The following is an 18,506-nucleotide window of genomic DNA, read 5'->3' as shown; positions in this document are numbered from 1 at the left end:
CTATCAGTACTACTCTAAACTACCTTCTATGCAGTGAGTCTACCCTCTTTTTCTTCTTCTGTTAACCCATATCTTTAGTAGCTGTTCAGTCATTTCACTGTCTTCATTCTTTATCTGTGTTCTTTCTAACAAAAAATTCAGGATTATCTGAATTGTTGTCCACATGGGACCTCACATACTCAGGGTATTACCTTATCAAAAAGACTTTCACCCATATATTGAAAGCAATTACCTTATCTCGTAGCCCGTGCAACCTTACTAGAGTCTTCCCTGTGTTGAATAGATGGTTCACAATCCTTTAAGATACAGTATAACCCAAAGGTTTTCTCTTATTTTTGGTTCTTCATAAAGCATGTCCTTTCCCAATTTCATTAACCATTTGCCGGACCACATTTAGCTGTATTGTACTTGTCCACCTCAAAAGATCTCGCCATTCTCCTCTTTTCGTAATATTATATACATTTTCGTGTAATGGGCAAGCATCTCTTTGACTTCACCCCTTCTCGCATATCATCTTCATATATTAGGGATGATAAAGGGCTAATAACAGATCCCTGCGGGACACTACCATCCATAGTTATCCATTCCTATTTCTCTTACCCAGTTGTTAACCTTCACTTCCTCTGAGATGAGATTTATTTTATTTTGGCTCCAGCCTTTCCTCTTATTCCCTATAATCTCAAGTCTTGGCATCAGTCTTCGAAGGGTTCATTAACAAAGACGGACTTATTATAGCCGTTTGATAACCCTTATCAGCCTTATTATAGCCATGTCTTTGAGGACGAGTGTCCTGTCTGTTACTTCCAACACTGCTCTCTGTTTTAACCTCTCTCTGTTATATATATATATATATATATATATATATATATATATATATATATATATATATATATATATATATATATATATGTAACAGCATTGATCTCGTATCTCAAGTAATTTAACAGTTAAATTTCTCTACAACCGACACACCTCGTATTCTCGTCTTTTTGTCTTCACATATTCTTGTATCTCTATCGATTGTGGTGGTTCCTCTTTGTCGGCTTCTTAGTTTTCCTTTCCGGTATGTGTCTTGAGTTTGGTCTGTAATCCTGTTCATTTCATCAACCATTCCCTCTACTTTTGTCATTCATTACTTCATCCCAGTCTATATTTTTTCTTCATTGGCGAAAAATTTCATCACGCTTGCCACTGTAGCAGTTCATGCACTCAAACAGATATCAAACCTAAAATTGCAAAGGTCCATTTACCCTGGGAGATTTACCACATTAACACACACTACTATGCTATCTTCATTTTGTCTATACATAGTATACAGGTGAAGGCCTACATCCATTGGCTACCTTAAAGGGGAGGGGGGAATGGTGGGGGTAATCAACATATTGATCAATATTTTTTGCATCCATTACCACAAGAATTTCTCCCTCATGAACACCTCGGCACCACAACACCCTCACGCCACATTCTTTGATGAACTTTACCTTTAGATATGAAGACACTCATTTACAGCTTCCAATTTTTCATCTTGCTAATTGATATTACACTGTCATCTGTCAACCGTTTGAGAAAACTGTAGTCCAACTTTATATCACATTCACTCTTTCAGCATCCCTCTGGTAATAACATACACTATCTGAGTGGCCCATCATACCATTTGATTTTTTCTTTTGATTCACGGAACAACACAGCACCATCTACGTACAGCAACTACGGCGACTCCCATTGTTTCTTCGTGGTTAACGACGTACATACCGCAGTCACCCCACCCAGTCTCATCCCATGCAATGCGCCATCCCTAAACACTGTTAAAGTACCATGATGACATAGTAACACATACTTGGTGAACTCACACATTTATTTCGAACCACAAGATCCTCTATCAGAGTTCCTTAACACCTTTGAAAGCCTTTCATGTAAGCCAAAAGACATTCCAATTCACTTCATCATAGCATTATGATATACGATTTAGATAAACTGCGTTTCATAAAAGCTTCATATGTTTCAGGTGCAACCCGTGACACCCTTAAGGCAGTTCATTTTCAACCCCTGTGTAGTCCAGCCGAAGAAAGTTGGCGAGGACACCAGCACTGCCCGAAGGAGCATATCTTAAGAAGGTATCTGAAAATGATCATGGGAGTGTGATGGATAGACATAAATGCCTCTCGAGACCCCAAAATGCTACTTATTATTTTTTTGGTTTTTATTATAGATTAGCTCCGTTAACTTTTGTCTAACAAATAATCCTCCATGGTACCCTAGCCATTGTATTAATGTATGATACTTCGATGCTTTTTACATTGTAATAATGTTAATGTTTCAGCACTTTATATACAACAGACAAGAAATATAACCAAATGGAGAAGTTCTGTTTCTGGCGTTTCTTAGCCAAGACGGGAAACGATAATAATTATCATGATCATTATTTTTATCATTATTATTATTATTATTATTATGTTACCTATACAGTGGATATAGATACAGTAAGGTAATATATTACAAGGCTGGAAATCCTCCCCTCTCGTTTTTTAATTTTCCAAAAGAGGAACAGAAAAGGGGGCCAAGTTTGGATATTCTCTCAAAGGCTCAGTCCTCTGTTCTTAACGCTACCTCGCTAATGCGGGAAATGGCGAATAGTATTAAAAACAAAAACGAAGAGATGTGTTTCTGGAGACCATGTTAGTTGTGTAACAGTTTCTTCTCCCCGTCCTCTTGATAATAATACATCTCAAATGTTTTGATCATAAGTTGCAAAACCACTTGAGAGGGAGATGGAGTGATGAAGTTATCTGGAGCAGAGAGACAAGAGTAAAGAAGGCATGTCTTGCAAAGTAAAACTGTTGGTTTTGATATTCAGTCAACTCTCTCATCTTACCCAAGCACTTGTTTTCTTCTAAGTCATATGGCTTGTTTGTCTGTCTTATTTCAAGCAAGACTGACATTGTGGTCTTGTGGGTTTCTTAGCTTTTCATGTCGTTACTTTTTTTCTTATCACACATCCTCTCCCAGTTCATTGTGTCCTCGCACAGAGCCACTTTTCTTTCATCGGGGTTTTGGTCAGTTTTCCTTCATTCTGCATTTTTGTGTTTTCTGAATTCCAGGGGGCGTCGAGAGCCAGCATGGGGCACTGGGCAAACGATTATCCCCTCTAAGATTTAGCCGCTATGTTCTGAGGGTCTATTTTTCTTGTTTTTTTTTTACGTTTTTGAAAATGGAAGCAGAAGATCCCATACTAAAGAGGTCAACTTACTCACAGACAAAGAAGAATGCATACGGTATTGCATGTAACGTTGAGGAAGACCCTAATCATGCCCATGATACATTGAAGATACTCTAACATTTGCTGGTCAGTTGCCCGGCACTCGCCACATATTGATACACAACAGCATGGGACACTCATGACGTGTGGTCTCGCCCGGTAGACGTGGCCTGCTTCCTGAGTACTGCGCGTGCCCCATAAAAGATAGAAGGGACTCCACGGCCGGGAAGGTATGAGAAAGTAATGACGAGGGTTTCTCGCTTTAGTTTTATGATAGGATTAGGTGGGGTGCGGAAGGAGAGGGGACGAACTCCGAGGCTGTGTGACACCCCCACCCATATCTTCTCCCACAGATAGGAAAGTATTCATTCTCTTATCTTATTCCTTTAAGCATATTACTATTACCGTTTGCCTCTGACTATATCCACTCTGCTAAGTTTCCAAAGATATTTTCTCCACATTCTTCGAATCACAGCTTCTCCAGGTGACGACTTCCATCTAAATAATTCAAACGTCTCACTTATGGATCAAGCCCAAATGGATGTATATATACAAATGCAGAGGATAAAGATGAGATATAAAATGCAGAACTGCACAGGAAAATGTCTCTAGCTGCAGCAAAGGCCCTAATGGACCATTAAAATTTCATAGAAAACATATTTCGGCAAAAGCTTTGTTAATCTGTGTGTCATGTTATTTTTAGGGGTCAACATGTTTGAAAAAGCAAGGGTGGATCCAGGATTACAGAAAGGGGGAGAGAGTCGAGATTGCTTGAACATTAGGATCAGTCGCGTTCCCTTGAAAGACGTCTATTCCAAGACAATCATTTTGCATTTCTTATGAAAGAAATGAATGTATACATCATAGCTAGGGTTCCCTTTGGAACACAGGATTTTTGTGATGTTATCTTGTGTGAGTTTACGTGATGACCGAATTGAATTACAAGCTAGTGTTCACTTCAGAACTCAGGATCTTATTTTTTGCTATTGTGTTTTACTTACGCGATGACTAGATTGATTTGCGTGCTAATATTTTCTATTTTAGAAGGTAGTAGTTAGTTTAACTTCGCCACCATTTCGTTTTGCAATCCATATATCGTATTAACGTGACGACTAAATCAACTGGCTTGGATCGCAGCTGAACCTCACCATACTGAATTTCACCCCCTGAGAATTTATGGTTTAATATAAAATAATCTGGTAATTTAGGCAAAGTTATGCAAATGTTTATGCGTCGTACTTACATAATTAAATTTCAATGTACGTGTGAATTTTTAGAAGGTTCACACAAGTTGTAGTTGAGTTTCGAGACATAGATAAAGTCTTAGACACTGGTAATGTAGCTACATGGTGCAGTTATCATAATATTTCGTAATACCATCACATTATTCGAAGTATATTTGAAGGGAAAGTGAGGTCGTTGAAGGATGCCCCGGGAAAGAGGATGGAAAGTGTCACTTTGTGCATCGATACCAGACGCGAACTCCCATTCGGTCCTTTTGGTGTGCATCATTCGATTACAGGCAACCAAAGTTCGATTTGAAGGAGTAGTAGAAATCTGAGTACACTTGTAGGGATTAGGAGAGGACGAGATATAATTACCTAATCTCTGTGATTTTTCCTGAGAGCTTGTTTGCGACTGTGGACATGATTGGGGTTAACGCTTCTGGCGAAAGTCAACAAGAAACCCTTCTAAAGGTCAGTGTGTTTCTTGTGTGATTAATTTTCCTCATGTTCAACACTTGTTTCCTTTGCTGTACAGTCCGCAGCTTCGTTAATTCAAGTAGTTTTTTCTCAACGTCACCCTATGGGTCTGCGTTTACCCTACAGACGTTGACAGAATGTTGTGGTGACCATATGTTGTTACCTGTCGATATGCCAAGTAAATGAAGAGATAGAAAATAAAATTGTTTCGAATTTATTTTCTTTATATTCATAAACACTACAAAAGTATATCTGCTTAACCTCTGACGAAGATTACTCATTCAGAAGGAAACCGTAGACCAATTTGTGCTGATGTTTCTAGGTAAATGCCAGATAGACTATGTCCATGGATCTAAAGGCTGTGGTGGAGGTGCATTAATGGTATATGGATCTAAAGGCTGTGGTGGAGGTGCATTAATGGTATATGGATCGAAAGGCTGTGGTGGAGGTGCAGTAATGGTATATGGATATAAAGGCTGTGGTGGAGGTGCATTAATGGTAAACGAGACATCTCTCTTCCGATATAGCTGATCGGTGAAAGACCTTCATCCTTCTGAGACTACTGTAGGATCTCAGCCTTACGACCCACGAGAAGCAACGTATATCCTAGTATGAACAGCATTATGAGATATGGGAAAGGGTCCTCTTCTGTATTCTCAAGGCATCTGGACAAGTATGTTGGTATCTGATCTTTTATCTGTTTCTAAAATGAACTCATTAAAACAACCTGAAGATAGGGGATCTTCCTGGTAGTAATAGAGCAGTTTGATTACATAATTTGTGTAACATAAGCTTTTATATTGTTCATCCCGATATGTCCTTCAACTGGTATAACAGAAGTTCATGTTAAGGAAGAATCTTTTTTCATCGTTTAGAATTTATACTATTTACATACTGCATTATAATTTAGTTTGCTTATATTTTATATGAAACCGAATTTTACCTCTCAGGATGCCATATTTTCTTTTAGCTCTGGTACAAAAGAGCTGGCTATAGGAAGATCTGCATTACAATATATTACAGTCGAACTCACTCGTGTTGAATAACAGTAGGTAGAACATTGCTTAGTTTTGTTCTTAGCCTGGAATGATCCAAGAGATTTTGAAATTGAGTCCTTAGAGAACGTGATTCAAGAAAGGGATTCCTACTTCTTTCCTTCTGTATTGCTTTTGATTTGTGGTTTGTGTGTGTGTGTGTGTTGCTGTATACCAGTGACCCTCTGTATGATGATCTCAATCCCCACTTCCTGACCCAATGTTTGTTTCACTTGCAGTGTACCACGAGTGGTTTTCATTGTCAGTATGGTATCTCATGTCTTCGATCATTAAGGATCACCGTCGATCAATTTGTAGACCTGTTAGCCATCTTGATCACACCATGGCGATTATGTAGACCTGTTGGCCATCTTGATCATACCATGGCAATTATGTGACCAGTGGCCAAATTGCCTGAAGTGTGTCGCTTGATCTGGAAGGTCATGGTATTATTTGACGACTCCATGTTTGTTAGGAGACCTTGAGTTCTGATTCTGGTGCCTCGGCACCAGGACCACTTCTCCCATTGGCTGTTCATCGTTCATCACCATCGCTTGTATCCATTCTTCTTACACATTGGGCAGAACATTCAGGTTAACAGTGCATTCAAGTGTCAAGCAGTTAGTGAGATACAGTGCCTGGAATGTGTCAAGTGTGTCGTTCAACCTAATGTGTCTTGCATAGACCTTTAAGTCTCATGGGAGATTCAGAGCCTGTCTTTTTTTTTTAGGGGGGGGGATCTAAGAACAAGCAAATATCTTGGAGGAGGATCACCATATTTCGAATTATGGTTATCTTTCAAGATGATGCGATGCAAGAACTTCAGTTCTTGCATCCCCCCCCCATCTTGCATATGTCAAAGTCATACTGTTTGAAAGTAGAAATGATAGCATTTTATGTGGGTTTTCCTGTTGTCCACTCTGGATGAAAGAAATCAAAGGACGCTTCGTTGATTTCATGTTTCACCTGATCCACACAAATTTCTAAGAGATCGACAATATATCTGTCAACTCCTTGGCAGTAACTGTGTATACCTCGCTTACCTGAAAGTAATCTCGAATTATCCATATGATTTCATTTTGTACAGTGTTTGATATGACTGTAGAATCCTTCATGGCATGCAAATAGGTACTGTTAAAGCTGACTGTCACTTTCAGCCATTAGATCCGATAATGCCCAGAGATTTCTCGTCGAATTTGAAATGTAATCAGTCTTGCGGTCTCGATAGGGGATATGTTGTCTCCCACAATCCACAGACAAATACGGCTTTAACATTACGCGTCAAAACGTGAAGATTTTACTCGTACGAGTCTCTCTTTTACCGATAGAAATCGTATAGGCCGCTGCTTTGGTCACTTTCTGATGAAATGCATATAATGCAGACTCGTTTTTAACGCCGACATGGCGAGGTGAGCTGGAGGTTATCCCTGCCTAGTGCAGACAACAGGGCTGGCGAGGTGTACTTGAGGCGGATCGGTGTGGGGAGGGCGTGGGGTGTGTTGTGTGGAATGGATGGTGTTACCTCCAACTTCCCAATGAAAAAGTGAATTATATTGACCTCCGATTCTATTCCGCTTCCCAGGTGTCACGAATTGGTTTCCAAAATTCGGTGGAAAAACAAAGAAAAAGTGGTAACTAAAGGTGGGGTTTGGGTTAGCGTGGGGGGTGTGTGTGTCCTGACCCGGTTCCCCGAATCCGCTGCCACTGTAAAGGATGGTTGGGGTGAGGGGAGTTAAAAAGAAAAATCGCTGAAAAGCCCTTCCTCTGCCTCAGGTAAAAGTCTCGTTGTAGGTATTTTGTAGACACTGTATATTATAAGGCGACCATTCAACTCGGTTACCAAAAAGCGACAACACCACAACAATAAACTGTGTACACTGACGACTTATGAAGAGTGTAACACACGAACACTGTCACTATTGTCGCAACACGTATATGTTTGCAGGGCAATCACTTACCACATGCATCAAAATATTATCAAACAAAATCTATTGCACCAAAACGAATGTAAAAAAAAAAAAAAAAAAGCATTACGGGTAGCTTGTCGAATCCTGGAAAGTGTGCTAACAATAGCAGCACCATTTGTACCGACTCGGAAAGCGCTCTAAAATCCATCTCGTAAACAAAGACGCTTCATACGAGCTCCTGTACAGATGCTTCTCAGAACACAGCGGCTTTACATGCCTCTAAATAGATGATGATTTTGCTAAAAAAAAAAAGATAGATTCCCTAAAACTACAGTATTTCCCGCTCTGCTCGCAGAGTTAATGATCATTATGAAAACCTTTGATATTTCATTAGTAATTTCGAAAACTTCAACGAAGGAAACTCGCCAGTGAGGTACATTAAAGCCATTAGTAATCACAAAACCCATTCCACCGCAAACCTAGATGAGCTAGTAATTGATACGAATTCCCGTGGTGTAGCGGTTTTTGTTCTTGGCCCGTGAAGCATCCACGGATCGCCTAGGTCGAGCACATAAGTTCGAATCCTGGTTACAGTAGTCAGTCCACAGTCAACCTAGCTGCTCGTCCGTCCTTACGAGTTTTTCAATATTGTGGGTACCAGGCTCAGGCTAGGGTATATATATATATATATATATATATATATATATATATATATATATATATATATATATATATAGGCGTCCTAGCTTCGTCTCTTCGATGTATATCAACTGACTTTTATTTCTCTCTTGTGTCTCCCCTGATGATGTGATTATTACACGAAAGTGCACTTGGGAATTTATCGTGTTTCATTTTCCCCGTGGACTCATGGGAATATATATATATATATATATATATATATATATATATATATATATATATATATATATATATATATATATATATATGTATACACCAAAATCCTCAACGCCCTTGCAAATACTGAATATCCACAAGACGAACGAATGGAGTCAAACGACTGAATAGTCGGCTGTTTACCATCGTAAACATAAACACGTCTTTGCCTAACTCCAACCAGGTGTACGAACCATGAGCCAGGTCTTTACTGCCAGCCACAAATTATCGTACACCACGCCTTCAGAATGTAATGACCATCTCGCAAAGCTCTGTACACTTACGAACTATATATATACGAAGTGTTCAAACAACAATACACCAAAATTCCAACCTCTATACCCAAGTCAGCGACATCATAAGATGTTCCCCAATACGCGATAGACAACGATCGAAGATGAAGGATCCATGGAGACACGGGAGAAACTGGCGCCTCTCGATCGCCCTCTCTCTCCACACCATTAGAATCTGAAACTGGCTGGAGTCTGCTTCGTACCACGCCCTCTTGACTTCCACGTCATCAGGTGAAAACCCCCTCCTCCAGGGCGATCTTCACGCGTATTTCGTCCCCAGCCAGACCTGTGTGAAGCTGTTAGGGAATTGAATGGTCCCTAAATTACTTGCACTCTGCCTTCAGAATAACGGGCCGACCCATTTCCATCTGGTACCTCACGTTTGAGTGGCAGCGCTAAAGAAGACTTCTGTTTGCCTCAGCAATGTCTCCGTCTTGAATGGTTTGCGTTTCAGCGCATTCAGAAATGATGGACCAATAAAGCACACGGGAACAACAATATTTTTTCCCCCTCTTCTGTGGACTAAAGTCGAAGTTTTGAGTGCGCTCTTATGTGGGGTTTGCAGCTTCGTAATATTTGTTTTCGGGGAGACCAAGCAGATGAGGCATAGTCTAAAAGTGGAGCGGATGAATTGTTCGTTGAGCATGAGTAGTTCTTTTACTTCTTCTACACCCCCATCCTAGCCTGAAGTCGTTAGAGAAAACTACGCGCTATAAACATCACGTTAGCCAGTCTGAAATTCGGCTGGACAGGCAAACTGTTCCCTGACCCTCCAACATGACCACCTGCCCGAGTTACAGCCATGGAGATCCTCCTCCCAAACGGCTAACAGTGAAACTTCCCCAAATGCCATTTTTGATGCGACAGACACCGTCCCCCCACACAGCCAAAGTCCACCACACAATCCTCCTCGCTCACATTAAGCCCCTCCTGCAGGGATGCGTAAGCATATTCCCCAACAAGAGACGATCCTCGAAAGTCACGAAATGTTTGTGACAGCAACTGACTCCTGGACCACAACCTGGAACCTGCTGACTCCTGGACCACAACCTGGAACCTGCTGACCCCTGGACCACAACCTGGAACCTGCTGACCCCTGGACCACAACCTGGAACCTGCTGACCCCCTGGACCACAACCTGGAGCCTGCTGACCCCCGGGACCACAACCTGGAACCTGCTGACCCCTGGACCACAACCTGGAACCTGTTGACCCCTGGACTACAACCTGGAACCTGCTGACCCCTGGACCACAACCTGGAACCTGCTGACCCTTGGACTACAACCTGGAACCTGCTGACCCCTGGACCACAACCTGGAACCTGTTGACACTTGGACCACAACCTGAAACCTGCTGACCCCTGGACCACAACCGTCGACTTGGCTTGACTCCTGGGCCACAACCCTGGACCCAGCTGACCCTTGGCTCAAACCCGTCGACTCGGCTAGCACCTGGACCACAACCATCGGCCCAGCTGACGACCCTTGGACCACAACGGTCCACCTTGTTGACCCCTGAACCACCCCCGTCGTCCTTGCTGACCCTGGACCGTAACCGTCAGCCCAACGTGACCCCTGGACCATGGTGGTGACCATGAGTCTATTCCACAACATTGTGAAGACCACCTGGGTCAGTACGGCCTTCGGTAATCACAAGAGTTCCAACCATCTTTAACTGGATACGACCCACCATCTTTACCTAGGGTATACCTGGACGCAAGAGATGAGTCATGAGTCTGTAAGACACGAGGGGACTCAAATGTGAGCAGTGCTCGAGACACTGTACAGCTCTAAGGCTGACTATGTGTTTTGTACTGTGGCGAATAGCCAGCTTTGGTTCACTTGGGAAAGATGACTTGTGTACGTACGTCCGGAAGATGCCATGTTACAGGACTTCCCAGGGCTGGTCTTCCTGTGATGAAATTATGGGTTGTTGAATCTCACGTCTCCTTCGTATTGATGATAATCAAATCACTTGAAATAATCATGTTTCCAACGATGGATTATAAGAGTCTCTTCCCCCTTCAAAAGTCAACTTATTGTGACGAGTATTCTCGAAAACCTTCAGGGCTGGGAGTCAGATGGAGCGACAGTACAAGATTGGAGAGTGGCTTTGCCATCGGCCTGTAGTAAATTCCATAGACAGCTTCTCTATATGTCTATGTGGAGAGCCAGGGCCAGATAACTTCACCTTCCCCTTTGAAAGGGGGAGCCCCGGCATTGTTCTCAGGGGGGGAGGAGACCTTTCTCTCTCTCAGTTTCTTAAGAACTTTATATGTCCTTTATTTAGGACGATAACGATCTCATAGATAAAGCCAAGTTCATGTACTGTGTAATGATGGCAGAGTCTGGACGAGGGATTTCCGTGCTACATTGCAAAATGAGATCAAGTGATTTGGAGGAAAAAGAAGAGGAACTCGGGGTCCAGCAGGTCTCTCGACGGACCCTGGTCCTCCTGGCAGGGACCACCCACCCCCCTCCTCTCAGCCACCCCCGACCCCCCCTCTCATCGGGCCTGAGTCGACCGACCCCCCCAGCGCTCCAAGTGCCCTCCAGACTGAAGCTTGTGAAGGACCATCTATCACCTACCGTGCGGCAGTCAAGGCTTGTGAGGCTTGTTGGTCTCAGCCTCTGAAGTAGATATATGGGGATGGGCTGGATGGTGATGAGGAGAGAGAGAGAGACTCGCCTCCTCCTCCTCACGCTTCCACTTGGTGAGGTACGAGAGAAATTCATAGTGACGTCACCTCCTGGAAGGATCGTAGGATGAATCTTTCTGAAGGCACCCTCTTGTTAGCCAGAACCCCCCCCCCCCCCTTTTTTTTTTTTTATAAAGGTCTCTGCGGCTCAAAGTTGCCCTAAATATTACCAAAATAATCTGTATATACTAGAGTACACTACCACATGACTAAATGACGCTATATATATATATATATATATATATATATATATATATATATATATATATATATATATATATATATTTCAAGGCTCCCAAAATGGGTATGTTTGAGGGAATAGTGGTTCCAACAATGTTGTATGGTTGCGAGGCGTGGGCTATGGATAGAGATGTGCGCAGGAGGATGGATGTGCTGGAAATGAGATGTTTGAGGACAATGTGTGGTGTGAGGTGGTTTGATCGAGTAAGTAACGTAAGGGTAAGAGAGATGTGTGGAAATAAAAAGAGCGTGGTTGAGAGAGCAGAAGAGGGTGTTTTGAAATGGTTTGGGCACATGGAGAGAATGAGTGAGGAAAGATTGACCAAGAGGATATATGTGTCGGAGGTGGAGGGAACGAGGAGAAGAGGGAGACCAAATTGGAGGTGGAAAGATGGAGTGAAAAAGATTTTGTGTGATCGGGGCCTGAACATGCAGGAGGGTGAAAGGAGGGCAAGGAATAGAGTGAATTGGAGCGATGTGGTATACCGGGGTTGACGTGCTGTCAGTGGATTGAATCAAGGCATGTGAAGCGTCTGGGGTAAACCATGGAAAGCTGTGTAGGTATGTATATTTGCGTGTGTGGACGTATGTACATGTGTATGGGGGGGGGGGGGCATTTCTTTCGTCTGTTTCCTTGCGCTACCTCGCAAACGCGGGAGACAGCGACAAAGTATAAAAAAAAATATATATATATATATATATATATATATATATATATATATATTTGAAGCTTCAGAATGCATGGTGTACAATAGCATGATCATAGGAATGATGAGATTTCTGTTCTTAAACGGAGTTACTATACCTTGTGGTCTTTGCATTGGCCATAGTACGGGCCCACTAGAATGATCATAACTGGTCTATGCAGTTATATTATAATGATAGCAGGTACACAAACACAATACTGTATTATCATGATAAACACGATTCTATGCTTAGGAAACCTGTACCATAATGTCATATCTCGGACATGGTTATAGATAACACTGTAATGGCCTGTCACTTGTAACACACTCCATAGAAATTACAACTTGAAAGCTTAAGATCTAGAAACTTAAGACACTCTGTGTAGATATCTACAAAGTTATCCTACAGGAGCCACCCCCAAGTCGCCTTGACTAACATTTCTGTGGGTCCCATTTACAATTAGGATGGGTGACACCCCCCCAAGAAAAAAATCCCCCCTTGATTTCGAGCCGTGCGACTATCTATTGATTTCGTGGTTTGTGGTTGAAGTCACAGATAGACCAAGTCTAATTGAACTCTGAATCTGATTTGAAGTTGTTTAGTCTTGTGTTGAGGTTGTGGCTGGGAGAGTGGAGGGGTTTGAAGCCTTGCTGGTTCCTTTGGATGGTTAAATGGCATTTAACCCCCCTTGAGGACGACGGTACACGACCCACGAAAGTACGACCCTCGGGTACAGTGGCGTGGTCTATGGCCTTCAAATATAGGTCGAAGGTCGGGTCATCGTACCCAAGGGATCGTCCCGACGCGTCGTACACACTTGAACTCACAGTGATTAGGGAAAAATCACCGTCTTGGTCTCCTTCCTGTGGTGGCCATGAAGTAGTTTCCCCCCAACGTCAGACAATAGACAGTAAAGGAGGAACGTGATATGTGTACGTACGTACGTACGGGCTCGCGACACTCATTTCATAACGAGAACGGGAAAGAATGGCATTTCTACGCGCAAATTAGCGAGTCGTAATGAAATGAGCATCACACAGTGGCAGTTAGGTTGACAGGATGGAAAAGTGGGAGGGTGGGTGCAGGGGCGGGTGGGTGGCAGATCCTGGACCTTTTGTGTGTTTTGTAACCTCTGCCTCGCCAACGCCCCCACGACAGCCGGGAGTGCGCAGTAAGCCGGACGCATCTGCAAGAAAATTCATTGTTTTGTGGTATTTTTCTGGAAGCGTACTTACCTGTTATTTTCCAGATGTGTAGCCTCTACGGTTTATGCATATGTCTTGTGTGTGTGTGTATATATATATATATATATATATATATATATATATATATATATATATATATATATCATCGTATGTTTTCTGCGTTTCTCTTGCTTTTGTGTTGTGGTAACGGGGAGATGATTTTATACCCGTGGCCCAGTATCTTGATGTTGCATATATGCCATTTCTAACCCTTATCTATACACACGTCAGCGAGGTAGCGCCAGGTAACCACTCATCAACTGTTTTCTGCAGTCAGCATTCACGGTTTCACCATTTGAATAATTCCATTCATCCACTAACTTGATGATATAATATAACTTCTTTCCATTTTTTTCCTAATATGTTTCTTGCATGATTCATTGTTATGAAATCTTTCTAAGAACGCTTCACTGTTGACATTATTAAACTGGTCCAGAAATGTAGATCAAGTCACTCGTTACTCTCCTCTCTTCCATGTTGGACACACGTAAAGTCTCCACCCTCTATATGAGGACTGCTACCGTTTTTTATGGCACCCTCCTTTGGACCCTCTCTATTAGTTCTTTGTAGTGTTTTTTTTTTTTTTTTTTTTTTTTTTTTTTTTTTTTTAAGGACAACCATACTTAAGAAGCATAGGCTCGTCTTAACCTAATATGCATTGCGAAGAATTGTCTAAATATTTTCTTATCTCTGTACTGAAATGCGATTCTGATATATATATATATATATATATATATATATATATATATATATATATATATATATATATATATATATATGCCAGCATACAGTTTGTATCGTTTGCAGTTCTACGAAAGTGGAGCTCATAGACGGCAAGTTTGGAATGTTGTCGACGCCTAGGTCACTCCTAAACAGACACTTCAGCAGTTTATTTTCTGCTCGGCAATAATCGTATTGACGCCTTCTCACGTTATGCCCCATCCTCTTTATCTTGCCTGAAGTTTTCATCAACCATTTGTCAGACTATCTTTGGACTTTGTTAAGGTCGCTTTGTAAGATGATGTCATTTTCATCATTCGTTACCTCCTTCGTGGCCTTGGCATCATCCACAAACATATTCAGGCATAAGTAAGTTACTTTCATAGGTCAGGAACAGTATTGGTCCCAGGACCAAGCCCTGTGGCACACGAGAAGGGTTCTCTAACATACGTCCTTTGCTCCCTGCTACTAAAGATCATTCTTATCTCTTAAAGAAGTCTTCTCGTTATCCCTGCCTAAATCCAGCTTCCTCACCAACATTCTGTACGTTGCAGGGTCAAATGCTTTATGGCAGACCAGACGCAGGTGTTCTCTATAACACACGTGGGGAAAAAATTTTATTGGTCAGTTACCTATTTAGAATTGGAATTGTATATTCTCTTTGGTGTGAGTAGGTCTGTGGGAGAAAGTAGATTTGGGAGCATTTTGACTCGTAGAAGAAAGTGGTGGAGTCAGATGTTCTGTACAGTACACGTAGGAAAAGGTTATTGGCAGTGAACTGACTTGTGATATTGTAGGTAAGAAGAGATGAAAGATCCGTTCAGTTGGCGAGAAAACAGAACTAACACCTCATATTCGTAGAATACTGGAACCTGGAACCAGTAACATCTCATATTCGTAGAATACTGAACCTGGAACCAATAACTATCTTCGAGAGAGAGAGAGAGAGAGAGAGAGAGAGAGAGAGAGAGAGAGAGAGAGAGAGAGAGAGGACCAGTGAGTGGTATCTAACTTCCGCTACATCAGTGCAAGCGAGTCGCTGGACAAACTAGGTGAAGCTATTGACAAATAGATAGTGAGGGTAACTGCCTCCCCTCATGTCGAATTGGGTTTGTCATTCTAATATCTTGCATTTCGTTTATATATATATATATATATATATATATATATATATATATATATATATATATATATATATATATATATATATATATATATTTCTTTCGAACTATTCGCCATTTCCCACATTAGCAAGGTAGCGTTAAGAACAGAGGACTGGGCCTCTAAGGGAATATCCTCACCTGGCCCCCTTCTCTGTTCCTTCTTTTGGAAAATATAGACTGGATGATGAGAAATTGGACTCCTTTCTTGAACGCTGTTTAGAAATTGTAGAGAATACGTGTGTCCATATTATTAATAATAGTAATAATTAATTCATTATTAATGTTATTATTATTATTATTATTATTATTATTATTATTATTGAATGCTACGGTCATCGGATAAGAAATGTAACATAAAAGGGTAATAGTGCTTTTGGTAGCGCAAAGAGGAGCCTTTGACGTCACCAGAGCAGTCCACTTTTTCCCTCCTGCTGTGGAACCTCAAAGTCAAATTCAATTTCAAGTTATTTATTATATATAAGAAATATATCCAAGGTTACATGCAGATTCTCACAACCACCCAGCTCTGCCTCAAATATAAATTTTCAGAAACAAATGAAATCCTACACTCAAGAGTCAAATAAGCATTTCATAATGTAAATCCTACACTCAAGAGTCAAATAAGCATTTCGTAATGCAGATTACATTATGGTAGAATAATTATATTCACTTGATATTGAATATACACAGCAGTACACAGTACCAGAAATATTAACATCTAAATTTTTTAATTTCCTCAAAAAATTCTCTTGACAATATTTTGATATATCAAATAACAGCTTTGTTCCCAAAAATGTCTAATGTCTTTATTTTGAAATTTTAATTTCATTACATTCCATGGCATGAACTAGTAGTATATGGGTTCCATCATGACCTTTAGAATATTCCCAGATAGTATTTGCCTCCAGTTGTCTTACACATAATAAACGAATCAATTTTACCTGTTGTGTTATGATTGTTCTCCGTTACTATGGCATCGTGAGCCACGGTGTTACCACCATTGCTCAGAATTCCCTTTTTTTTTTTTTTTCTTCAAGATCTCAGTTTTCTCTTGCATTCCTCATAACATTTGATCCTCCGAAGGTTAATGATACTCTCAGCGTCCACAAATTCCTTTCCCGTTGCTCGTTTTGCCAAGTCACCAACAATTTCATTCAAGTAAATATTGGAGTAAAAAGGTATCCACACACAGAAGAAAAAAAAGATAATCAAAAAAGAAAATTCTTTAATTCTATAATTTAATTTTTTACACTTCAGGACCAAATATTTGTCAACAAAACACAGCGGCTATGGACAAACCAAATAAAATTCCTCCGCTTCGCTCAAGCCAGTTGCAACCCTTCATGTAGAGCATGAAGCTTAAATAGTACGTACTAGAGCTTTGGTCACTAACTCTTTTGAACAGTTTTTCATCCAGGCTAACTGCCGCAGTCTCAAAAAAATTATCCGAACACCACATCCAACCCGTATCCCATTTACAGAGCCATCACAATGTACATATGGACAGTGTTGTGCACATGGCTGTTCATTTATTTTAGCTTGAAATATCTGACTGGATTCCACCCTGCTTAAAGTGACTTTTCTGTTTATCGAACTTATCGCTTTTTACAGACACCGTTTCTTGCATACAAGGTATTAAATGGTCTTTATTTGAGTGAAGTACATGACTTTATTGCATCATTATCTGTCAACATTTTGTAGAATTTCATGTTAATTTTGAACTGAGGAAGAGTTATGATTATCTATGGTAGTTTTAAGGTAAGTATCCTATAAGTCTAATTATCCTAATTATTGTAGGAGCAGTCAGTTCCCTAATGCCTTTTAAGATATTTGGTGGACTTAATTCCAAGTTCTTAATGTCCTATGTTAATTCTAGGATAGCCTTATATCACTCGCATGGACTCATTTATTGCAAAACTTCGAAGGACTTGATTTCATTATCTGGATATGAAGCCAAAATCACCGCTGAGTAATCTGTTATCGACCTAATCGTACTTAAAAATATTGCTCATAGTGCAGGAGTATCAAAACCATTTACTACTCCTTAAGGGGTTTTAATCTTGTCATACAGATGTTTTCACAACAATGATCCGATTCTTAGTATTACTTAAACTTATATGCATACCAAGATACTTATAACTGACAACTGTAATTTCTTGTCAGTTGATAATAAAAGCTCTTTACCATAAGTAGATTTAGTTAGTGCTTGGGTTTCCCGGAGGGAATCTGAAGCGTTTTTGAATGCTTTTCAGCTACAAAATAGGATTACTGACTTAACTCTCACGAATAAACGTTACTCCTGATATAAAATAAATCATAAAGTACTTGTGTCTCGTTTTCCATTACTCTATAAACAACCATAACATGTTTTCTTTAGTTTTCTGTGCGCCGATTTCGGTGCCCCACATCTGCGCAGACTCTCTTAGTGTTGGATACTCTACATCTGCTTGCATACCCTCACATAACTTTGTAGTTTCTCCTTAAAGCAGATGCGCCACTGTTCTACCTCCTACTACAACCAGTGGTTTTGTTTTTCTACAACCATTAAATATCAGACACTCGAATTTGTTGTTTGCGTATCATAATTTCGGTAATAGTAGCCAAATCCATATAACACACACACACACACACACACACACACACACACACACACACACACATGGGTCTC

At 40.8% G+C, this 18,506-nt stretch overlaps 2 protein-coding genes across 2 annotated transcripts in view; one reads left to right on the top strand and one right to left on the bottom strand.

Moving 5' to 3' along the window:
* Positions 1–18,506, top strand: part of PKD (serine/threonine-protein kinase D3) — a 272,661-nt gene that overhangs the window by 15,816 nt on the left and 238,339 nt on the right. Inside the window, exons 2-3 of the mRNA XM_071681853.1 lie at positions 2,006–2,114; positions 5,487–5,632. The gene's annotated coding sequence lies outside the window, so the exon portion shown is untranslated. The remainder of the gene's footprint in view (positions 1–2,005; positions 2,115–5,486; positions 5,633–18,506) is intronic.
* LOC139759578 (uncharacterized) overlaps positions 1–18,506 on the bottom strand; it is a 71,580-nt gene that overhangs the window by 40,193 nt on the left and 12,881 nt on the right. The window lies entirely within an intron of this gene.

This window comes from Panulirus ornatus, chromosome 3 (assembly GCF_036320965.1).
Source record: "Panulirus ornatus isolate Po-2019 chromosome 3, ASM3632096v1, whole genome shotgun sequence".
NCBI classification, from domain to species: domain Eukaryota; kingdom Metazoa; phylum Arthropoda; class Malacostraca; order Decapoda; family Palinuridae; genus Panulirus; species Panulirus ornatus.
This window is presented reverse-complemented; position numbering and strand designations above follow the sequence as displayed.